Consider the following 13,017-nt stretch of genomic DNA (forward strand, 5'->3'; position numbering starts at 1 on the left):
ACCCACCCTGACCATCCACCCTGACCATCGACCCTGACCATCCACCCTGACCAACCACCCTGACCATCCACCCTGACCTTCCATCCTGACCCTGACCATCCACCCTGACCAACCACCCTGACCATCCACCCTGACCGTCCACCCTGATCAACATCCCTGACCATCCACCCTGACCACTCTGACCAACCACCCTGACCATCCACCCTGACCATCAACCCTGACCACCCACCCTGACCATTCACCCTGACCATCGACCCTGACCATCCACCCTGACCAACCACCCTGACCATCCACCCTGACCTTCCATCCTGACCCTGACCATCCACCCTGACCAACCACCCTGACCATCCACCCTGACCGTCCACCCTGATCAACCACCCTGACCGTCCACCCTGATCAACCACCCTGACCATCCACCCTGATCTACCACCCTGACCATCCAACCTGATCAACCACCCTGACCCTCCACCCTGACCTACCACCCTGACCATCCACCCTGATCAACCACCCTGACCAACCACCCTGACCATCCACCCTGACCGTCCACCCTGATCAACCACCCTGACCATCCACCCTGATCTACCACCCTGACCATCCAACCTGATCAACCACCCTGACCCTCCACCCTGACCTACCACCCTGACCATCCACCCTGATCAACCACCCTGACCATCCACCCTGACCTTCCACCCTGACCATCCACCCTGACCACCCACCCTGACCATCCACCCTGACCAACCACCCTGACCATCCACCCTGACCAAACACCCTGACCACCCACCCTGACCATCCACCCTGACCACCCACCCTGACCATCCACCCTAACCATCCACCCTAACCATCCACCCTGACCACCCTGACCACCCACCCTGACCACCCACCCTGACCATCCACCCTGACCATCCACCCTGACCAACCACCCTGACCAACCACCGTGAACATCCACCCTGACCACTCTAACCATCCACCCTGACCAACCACCCTGACCATCCACCCTGACCACTCTGACCAACCACCCTGACCATCCACCCTGACCCTGACCATCCACCCTGACCACTCTGACCAAACACCCTGACCACCCACCCTGACCCTGACCATCCACCCTGACCAACCACCCTGACCATCCACCCTGACCACTCTGACCATCCACCCTGACCCTGACCATCCACCCTGACCAACATCCCTGACCATCCACCCTGACCATCCACCCTGACCACTCTGACCAACCACCCTGACCATCCACCCTGACCATCAACTCTGACCACCCACCCTGACCATCCACCCTGACCATCGACCCTGACCATCCACCCTGACCAACCACCCTGACCATCCACCCTGACCTTCCATCCTGACCCTGACCATCCACCCTGGCCAACCACCCTGACCATCCACCCTGACCGTCCACCCTGATCAACCACCCTGACCATCCACCCTGACCATCAACCCTGACCACCCACCCTGACCATCCACCCTGACCATCGACCCTGACCATCCACCCTGACCAACCACCCTGACCATCCACCCTGACCTTCCAGCCTGACCCTGAACAACCACCCTGACCAACCACCCTGACCATCCACCCTGACCGTCCACCCTGATCAACCACCCTGACCGTCCACCCTGATCAACCACCCTGACCATCCACCCTGATCTACCACCCTGACCATCCAACCTGATCAACCACCCTGACCCTCCACCCTGACCTACCACCCTGACCATCCACCCTGATCAACCACCCTGACCATCCACCCTGACCATCCACCCTGACCATCCACCCTGACCACCCACCCTGACCATCCACCCTGACCAACCACCCTGACCATCCACCCTGACCAAACACCCTGACCACCCACCCTGACCATCCACCCTGACCACCCACCCTGACCATCCACCCTAACCATCCACCCTAACCATCCACCCTAACCATCCACCCTGACCACCCTGACCACCCACCCTGACCACCCACCCTGACCATCCACCCTGACCATCCACCCTGACCAACCACCCTGACCAACCACCGTGAACATCCACCCTGACCACTCTAACCATCCACCCTGACCAACCACCCTAACCATCCACCCTGACCACTCTGACCAAACACCCTGACCACCCACCCTGACCCTGACCATCCACCCTGACCATCCACCCTGACCACTCTGACCAAACACCCTGACCACCCACCCTGACCCTGACCATCCACCCTGACCAACCACCCTGACCATCCACCCTGACCACTCTGACCAAACACCCTGACCATCCACCCTGACCACCCACCCTGACCATCCACCCTGACCACCCACCCTGACCATCCACCCTGACCACCCTGACCATCCACCCTGACCCTGACCATCCACCCTGATCAACCACCCTGACCATCCACCCTGACCACTCTGACCAAACACCCTGACCACCCACCCTGACCCTGACAATCAACCCTGATCAACCACCCTGACCATCCACCCTGACCACTCTGACCAAACACCCTGACCACCCACCCTGACCCTGACCATCCACCCTGACCAACCACCCTGACCATCCACCCTGACCACTCTGACCAAACACCCTGACCATCCACCCTGACCACCCACCCTGACCACCCACCCTGACCACCCACCCTGACCCTGACCATCCACCCTGACCAACCACCCTGACCATCCACCCTGACCACCCACCCTGACCACCCACCCTGACCATCCACCCTGACCATCCACCCTGACCAACCACCCTGACCAACCACCGTGAACATCCACCCTGACCACTCTAACCATCCACCCTGAACAACCACCCTGACCATCCACCCTGACCACTCTGACCAAACACCCTGACCACCCACCTTGACCCTGACCATCCACCCTGACCAACCACCCTGACCATCCACCCTGACCACTCTGACCAAACACCCTGACCATCCACCCTGACCACCCACCCTGACCACCCACCCTGACCATCCACCCTGACCACCCTGACCATCCACCCTGACCACTCTGACCATCCACCCTGACCACCCACCCTGACCCTGACCATCCACCCTGATCAACCACCCTGACCATCCACCCTGACCAAACACCTGACCATCCACCCTGACCACTCTGACCAAACACCCTGACCAAACACCCTGACCCTGACCATTCATCCTGACAATCAACCCTGATCAACAACCCTGACCACCCACCCTGACCACCCTGAATACCCACCCTGACCAACCACCCTAACCAGCCACCCTGACCACCCTGACCATCCACCCTGACCACCCACCCTGAGCACCCACCCTGACCATCCACCCTGACAACCCACCCTGACCATCCACCCTGACCACCCACCCTGACCACCCACCCTGACCACCCTGAATACCCACCCTGACCATCCACCCTAACCATCCACCCTGATCAACCACCCTGACCATCCACCCTGACCACTCTGACCAAACACCCTGACCATCCACCCTGACCACCCTGACCACCCACCCTGACCATCCACCCTAACCATCCACCCTGACCACCCTGACCATCCACCCTGACCACCCACCCTGACCATCCACCCTGACCACCCACCCTGAGCACCCACCCTGACCATCCACCCTGACCACCCACCCTGACCCTGACCAACATCCTTGACCATCCACCCTGACCATCCACCCTGACCCTGACCATCCACCCTGATCAACCACCCTGACCATCCACCCTGACCACTCTGACCAAACACCCTGACCACCCACCCTGACCCTGACAATCAACCCTGATCAACCACCCTGACCATCCACCCTGACCACTCTGACCAAACACCCTGACCACCCACCCTGACCCTGACCATCCACCCTGACCAACCACCCTGACCATCCACCCTGACCACTCTGACCAAACACCCTGACCATCCACCCTGACCACCCACCCTGACCACCCACCCTGACCACCCACCCTGACCCTGACCATGGACCCTGACAAAACACCCTGACCATCCACCCTGACCACCCACCCTGACCACCCACCCTGACCATCCACCCTGACCATCCACCCTGACCAACCACCCTGACCAACCACCGTGAACATCCACCCTGACCACTCTAACCATCCACCCTGAACAACCACCCTGACCATCCACCCTGACCACTCTGACCAAACACCCTGACCACCCACCTTGACCCTGACCATCCACCCTGACCAACCACCCTGACCATCCACCCTGACCACTCTGACCAAACACCCTGACCATCCACCCTGACCACCCACCCTGACCACCCACCCTGACCATCCACCCTGACCACCCTGACCATCCACCCTGACCACTCTGACCATCCACCCTGACCACCCACCCTGACCCTGACCATCCACCCTGATCAACCACCCTGACCATCCACCCTGACCAAACACCTGACCATCCACCCTGACCACTCTGACCAAACACCCTGACCAAACACCCTGACCCTGACCATTCATCCTGACAATCAACCCTGATCAACAACCCTGACCACCCACCCTGACCACCCTGAATACCCACCCTGACCATCCACCCTAACCATCCACCCTGACCACCCTGACCATCCACCCTGACCACCCACCCTGACCACCCACCCTGACCATCCACCCTGACAACCCACCCTGACCATCCACCCTGACCACCCACCCTGACCACCCACCCTGACCACCCTGAATACCCACCCTGACCCTCCACCCTAACCAACCACCCTGAACAACCACCCTGACCAACCACCCTGACCACTCTGACCAAACACCCTGACCATCCACCCTGACCACCCTGACCACCCACCCTGACCATCCACCCTAACCATCCACACTGACCACCCTGACCATCCACCCTGACCACCCACCCTGACCACCCACCCTGACCATCCACCCTGACCACCCACCCTGACCATCCACCCTGACCACCCACCCTGACCCTGACCAACATCCTTGACCATCCACCCTGACCATCCAACCTGACCACTCTGACCAACCACCCTGACCATCCACCGTGACCATCAACCCTGACCACCCACCCTGACCATCCACCCTGACCATCGACCCTGACCATCCACCCTGACCAACCACCCTGACCATCCACCCTGACCACTCTGACCATCCACCCTGACCCTGACCATCCACCCTGACCAACATCCCTGACCATCCACCCTGACCACTCTGACCAACCACCCTGACCATCCACCCTGACCATCAACTCTGACCACCCACCCTGACCATCCACCCTGACCATCGACCCTGACCATCCACCCTGACCAACCACCCTGACCATCCACCCTGACCTTCCATCCTGACCCTGACCATCCACCCTGACCAACCACCCTGACCATCCACCCTGACCGTCCACCCTGATCAACATCCCTGACCATCCACCCTGACCATCCACCCTGACCACTCTGACCAACCACCCTGACCATCAGGGTGACCACCCTGACCACTCTGACCAACCACCCTGACCATCCACCCTGACCATCAACTCTGACCACCCACCCTGACCATCCACCCTGACCATCGACCCTGACCATCCACCCTGACCAACCACCCTGACCATCCACCCTGACCTTCCATCCTGACCCTGACCATCCACCCTGACCAACCACCCTGACCATCCACCCTGACCGTCCACCCTGATCAACATCCCTGACCATCCACCCTGACCATCCACCCTGACCACTCTGACCAACCACCCTGACCATCCACCCTGACCATCAACCCTGACCACCCACCCTGACCATCCACCCTGACCATCGACCCTGACCATCCACCCTGACCAACCACCCTGACCATCCACCCTGACCTTCCATCCTGACCCTGACCATCCACCCTGACCAACCACCCTGACCATCCACCCTGACCGTCCACCCTGATCAACCACCCTGACCGTCCACCCTGATCAACCACCCTGACCATCCACCCTGATCTACCACCCTGACCATCCAACCTGATCAACCACCCTGACCCTCCACCCTGACCTACCACCCTGACCATCCACCCTGACCGTCCACCCTGATCAACCACCCTGACCATCCACCCTGATCTACCACCCTGACCATCCAACCTGATCAACCACCCTGACCCTCCACCCTGACCTACCACCCTGACCATCCACCCTGATCAACCACCCTGACCATCCACCCTGACCTTCCACCCTGACCATCCACCCTGACCACCCACCCTGACCATCCACCCTGACCAACCACCCTGACCATCCACCCTGACCAAACACCCTGACCACCCACCCTGACCATCCACCCTGACCACCCACCCTGACCATCCACCCTAACCATCCACCTTAACCATCCACCCTGACCACCCTGACCACCCACCCTGACCACCCACCCTGACCATCCACCCTGACCATCCACCCTGACCAACCACCGTGAACATCCACCCTGACCACTCTGACCAAACACCCTGACCACCCACCCTGACCCTGACCATCCACCCTGACCAACCACCCTGACCATCCACCCTGACCACTCTGACCATCCACCCTGACCCTGACCATCCACCCTGACCAACATCCCTGACCATCCACCCTGACCATCCACCCTGACCACTCTGACCAACCACCCTGACCATCCACCCTGACCATCAACTCTGACCACCCACCCTGACCATCCACCCTGACGATCGACCCTGACCATCCACCCTGACCATCCACCCTGACCACTCTGACCATCCACCCTGACCCTGACCATCCACCCTGACCAACATCCCTGACCATCCACCCTGACCATCCACCCTGACCACTCTGACCAACCACCCTGACCATCCACCCTGACCATCAACTCTGACCACCCACCCTGACCATCCACCCTGACCATCCACCCTGACCATCCACCCTGACCATCCACCCTGACCACTCTGACCAAACACCCTGACCACCCACCCTGACCCTGACCATCCACCCTGACCAACCACCCTGACCATCCACCCTGACCACCCTGACCCTGACCATCCACCCTGACCAACATCCCTGACCATCCACCCTGACCATCCACCCTGACCACTCTGACCAACCACCCTGACCATCCACCCTGACCACTCTGACCAACCACCCTGACCATCCACCCTGACCATCAACCCTGACCACCCACCCTGACCATTCACCCTGACCATCGACCCTGACCATCCACCCTGACCAACCACCCTGACCATCCACCCTGACCTTCCATCCTGACCCTGACCATCCACCCTGACCAACCACCCTGACCATCCACCCTGACCGTCCACCCTGATCAACCACCCTGACCGTCCACCCTGATCAACCACCCTGACCATCCACCCTGATCTACCACCCTGACCATCCAACCTGATCAACCACCCTGACCCTCCACCCTGACCTACCACCCTGACCATCCACCCTGATCAACCACCCTGACCAACCACCCTGACCATCCACCCTGACCGTCCACCCTGATCAACCACCCTGACCATCCACCCTGATCTACCACCCTGACCATCCAACCTGATCAACCACCCTGACCCTCCACCCTGACCTACCACCCTGACCATCCACCCTGATCAACCACCCTGACCATCCACCCTGACCTTCCACCCTGACCATCCACCCTGACCACCCACCCTGACCATCCACCCTGACCAACCACCCTGACCATCCACCCTGACCAAACACCCTGACCACCCACCCTGACCATCCACCCTGACCACCCACCCTGACCATCCACCCTAACCATCCACCCTAACCATCCACCCTGACCACCCTGACCACCCACCCTGACCACCCACCCTGACCATCCACCCTGACCATCCACCCTGACCAACCACCCTGACCAACCACCGTGAACATCCACCCTGACCACTCTAACCATCCACCCTGACCAACCACCCTGACCATCCACCCTGACCACTCTGACCAAACACCCTGACCACCCACCCTGACCCTGACCATCCACCCTGACCACTCTGACCAAACACCCTGACCACCCACCCTGACCCTGACCATCCACCCTGACCAACCACCCTGACCATCCACCCTGACCACTCTGACCATCCACCCTGACCCTGACCATCCACCCTGACCAACCTCCCTGACCATCCACCCTGACCATCCACCCTGACCACTCTGACCAACCACCCTGACCATCCACCCTGACCATCAACTCTGACCACCCACCCTTACCATCCACCCTGACCATCGACCCTGACCATCCACCCTGACCAACCACCCTGACCATCCACCCTGACCTTCCATCCTGACCCTGACCATCCACCCTGGCCAACCACCCTGACCATCCACCCTGACCGTCCACCCTGATCAACCACCCTGACCATCCACCCTGACCATCAACCCTGACCACCCACCCTGACCATCCACCCTGACCATCGACCCTGACCATCCACCCTGACCAACCACCCTGACCATCCACCCTGACCTTCCATCCTGACCCTGACCATCCACCCTGACCAACCACCCTGACCATCCACCCTGACCGTCCACCCTGATCAACCACCCTGACCGTCCACCCTGATCAACCACCCTGACCATCCACCCTGATCTACCACCCTGACCATCCAACCTGATCAACCACCCTGACCCTCCACCCTGACCTACCACCCTGACCATCCACCCTGATCAACCACCCTGACCATCCACCCTGACCTTCCACCCTGACCATCCACCCTGACCACCCACCCTGACCATCCACCCTGACCAACCACCCTGACCATCCACCCTGACCATCGACCCTGACCATCCACCCTGACCAACCACCCTGACCATCCACCCTGACCTTCCATCCTGACCCTGACCATCCACCCTGACCAACCACCCTGACCATCCACCCTGACCGTCCACCCTGATCAACCACCCTGACCGTCCACCCTGATCAACCACCCTGACCATCCACCCTGATCTACCACCCTGACCATCCAACCTGATCAACCACCCTGACCCTCCACCCTGACCTACCACCCTGACCATCCACCCTGATCAACCACCCTGACCATCCACCCTGACCTTCCACCCTGACCATCCACCCTGACCACCCACCCTGACCATCCACCCTGACCAACCACCCTGACCATCCACCCTGACCAAACACCCTGACCACCCACCCTGACCATCCACCCTGACCACCCACCCTGACCATCCACCCTAACCATCCACCCTAACCATCCACCCTGACCACCCTGACCACCCACCCTGACCACCCACCCTGACCATCCACCCTGACCATCCACCCTGACCAACCACCCTGACCAACCACCGTGAACATCCACCCTGACCACTCTAACCATCCACCCTGACCAACCACCCTGACCACTCTGACCAAACACCCTGACCACCCACCCTGACCCTGACCATCCACCCTGACCACTCTGACCAAACACCCTGACCACCCACCCTGACCCTGACCATCCACCCTGACCACTCTGACCATCCACCCTGACCCTGACCATCCACCCTGACCAACATCCCTGACCATCCACCCTGACCATCCACCCTGACCACTCTGACCAACCACCCTGACCATCCACCCTGACCATCAACTCTGACCACCCACCCTGACCATCCACCCTGACCATCGACCCTGACCATCCACCCTGACCAACCACCCTGACCATCCACCCTGACCAACCACCCTGACCATCCACCCTGACCTTCCATCCTGACCCTGACCATCCACCCTGGCCAACCACCCTGACCATCCACCCTGACCGTCCACCCTGATCAACCACCCTGACCATCCACCCTGACCATCCACCCTGACCATCCACCCTGACCATCGACCCTGACCATCCACCCTGACCAACCACCCTGACCATCCACCCTGACCTTCCATCCTGACCCTGACCATCCACCCTGACCAACCACCCTGACCATCCACCCTGACCGTCCACCCTGATCAACCACCCTGACCGTCCACCCTGATCAACCACCCTGATCTACCACCCTGACCATCCAACCTGATCAACCACCCTGACCCTCCACCCTGACCTACCACCCTGACCATCCACCCTGATCAACCACCCTGACCAACCACCCTGACCATCCACCCTGACCGTCCACCCTGATCAACCACCCTGACCATCCACCCTGATCTACCACCCTGACCATCCAACCTGATCAACCACCCTGACCCTCCACCCTGACCTACCACCCTGACCATCCACCCTGATCAACCACCCTGACCATCCACCCTGACCTTCCACCCTGACCATCCACCCTGACCACCCACCCTGACCATCCACCCTGACCAACCACCCTGACCATCCACCCTGACCAAACACCCTGACCACCCACCCTGACCATCCACCCTGACCACCCACCCTGACCATCCACCCTAACCATCCACCCTAACCATCCACCCTGACCACCCTGACCACCCACCCTGACCACCCACCCTGACCATCCACCCTGACCATCCACCCGACCACCGTGAACATCCACCCTGACCACTCTAACCATCCACCCTGACCAACCACCCTGACCATCCACCCTGACCACTCTGACCAAACACCCTGACCACCCACCCTGACCCTGACCATCCACCCTGACCATCCACCCTGACCACTCTGACCAAACACCCTGACCACCCACCCTGACCCTGACCATCCACCCTGACCAACCACCCTGACCATCCACCCTGACCACTCTGACCAAACACCCTGACCATCCACCCTGACCACCCACCCTGACCACCCACCCTGACCATCCACCCTGACCACCCTGACCATCCACCCTGACCCTGACCATCCACCCTGACCACTCTGACCAAACACCCTGACCACCCACCCTGACCCTGACCATCCACCCTGACCAACCACCCTGACCATCCACCCTGACCACTCTGACCAAACACCCTGACCATCCACCCTGACCACCCACCCTGACCACCCACCCTGACCATCCACCCTGACCACCCACCCTGACCATCCACCCTGACCACCCTGACCATCCACCCTGACCCTGACAATCAACCCTGATCAACAACCCTGACCACCCACCCTGACCACCCACCCTGACCATCCACCCTAACCATCCACCCTGACCACCCTGAACATCCACCCTGACCACCCACCCTGAGCACCCACCCTGACCATCCACCCTGACCACCCACCCTGACCATCCACCCTGACCCCCCACCCTGACCATCCACCCTCCTTTCGTTTTTTTAGCCTGAAAGGGAAATTGATAACATTTTTCAACTTGATGGTAATCATTCACATCAATCTAACCTCTTCCTGTTTCTCATCTCCCACATTTACCATCAAGTCCTCAATCTAACCTCTTCCTGTTTCTCATCTCCCCTCCCCCATTTACCATATAGGCCTCAATCTAACCTCTTCCTGTTTCTCATCTCCCTCATTTGCCATATAGGCCTCAATCTAACCTCTTTCTGTTTCTCATCTCCCTCATTTACCATATAGGCCTCAATCGAACCTCTTCCTGTTTCTCATCTCCCCTCCCCCATTTACCATATAGGCCTCAATCGAACCTCTTCCTGTTTCTCATCTCCCCTCCCCCATTTACCACATAGTCCTCAATCTAACCTCTTCCTGCAGATGCTCTTATCCAGAGCAATGACTCACAGCGAGTAGGTCCACCCTCTCTCTAAAAGTGGAAAAAAAGTGTTTTACCAGTGAACAGAGACAGAAAAGGTCAACTAATGAGACCTGATAAAAACACCATTGCATATATTCCCCCCCCCCCCCCCAACAAGACGTGAGGTCGATTTCACCCCCCCCCCCCCCGAAAAAAATCATGAATCTATAAATCAATCAGTTTATTGATGAAAAACAAATGAAACATTGATAGAAACATTCAACATTATTCAGTTGTCAGTCATGAAATAAGATGCAAGCTACAGTGGCTTGCGAAGGTATTCACCCCCCTCTGCATTTTCCCTATTTTGTTGCCTTCCAACCTGGAATTAAAATTGATTTTGGGGGGGGATTGTATCACTTGATTAACACAACATGCCTACCACTTTGAAGATTCAAAATATTTTTTATTGTGAAACAAACAAGAAATAAGGCAAAACAACTGAAGACTTGAGCGTGCATAACTATTCACCCCCCCCCCCCCAAAAGTCAATACTTTGTAGAGCCACCTTCTTTAGGTAATACCACAGATTCTCAATTGGATTGAGGTCTGGGCTTTGACTAGGCCATTCCAATACATTTAATTGTTTCCCCTTAAACCACTCAAGTGTTGCTTTAGCAGTATGCCTAGGGTCATTGTCCTGCTGGAAGGTGAACCTCCGTCCGGTCTCAAATCTCCGGAAGATTGAAACAGGTTTCCCCTCAAGAATTACCCTGTATTTAGCGCCATCCATCATTCCTTCAATTCTGACCAGTTTCCCAGTCCCTGCCGATGAAAAATATCCCCACAGCATGATGCTGCCTCCACCATGCTTCACTGGGATGGTGTTCTTGGGTTGATGAGAGGTGTTGGGTTTGCGCCAGACATAGCGTTTTCCTTGATGGCCAAAAAGCCCAATTTTAGTCTCATCTGACCAGAGTACCTTCTTCCATATGTTTTGGGAGTTTCCCACATGCCCTTTGGCAAACACCAAACATGATTGCTTACTTTTTTCTTTAAGAAATTGCTTTTTCTGGACACTCTTCCATAAAGCCCAGCTCTGGGGATTGTACGACTTAAAGTGGTCCTACGGACAGATACTCCAATCTCCGCTGTGGAGCTTTGCAGCTCCTTCAGGGTTATCTTTGGTCTCTTTGTTGCCTCTCTGATTAATGCCCTCCTTGCCTGGTCCGCGAGTTTTGGTGGGCGGCCCTCTCTTGGCAGGTTTGTTGTGGTTCCATATTCTTTACATTTTTTAATAATAATAATAATAATGGGATGTTCAAAGTTTCTGATATTTTTTTATAACCCAACCCTGATCTGTACTTCTCCACAACTTTGTCCCTGACCTGTTGGGAGAGTTCCTTTATCTTCATGGTGTCGCTTGCTTGGTGGTGTTGCAGACTCTGGGGCCTTTCAGAACAGGTGTATATACACTGAGATCATGTGACACTTAAATAAAGTCTACCTGTGTATAATTTAACTAAT

The sequence above is a fragment of the Oncorhynchus clarkii genome, unplaced genomic scaffold (genome assembly GCF_045791955.1).
Source record: "Oncorhynchus clarkii lewisi isolate Uvic-CL-2024 unplaced genomic scaffold, UVic_Ocla_1.0 unplaced_contig_359_pilon_pilon, whole genome shotgun sequence".
In the NCBI taxonomy this organism is placed as follows: Eukaryota; Metazoa; Chordata; class Actinopteri; order Salmoniformes; family Salmonidae; genus Oncorhynchus; species Oncorhynchus clarkii.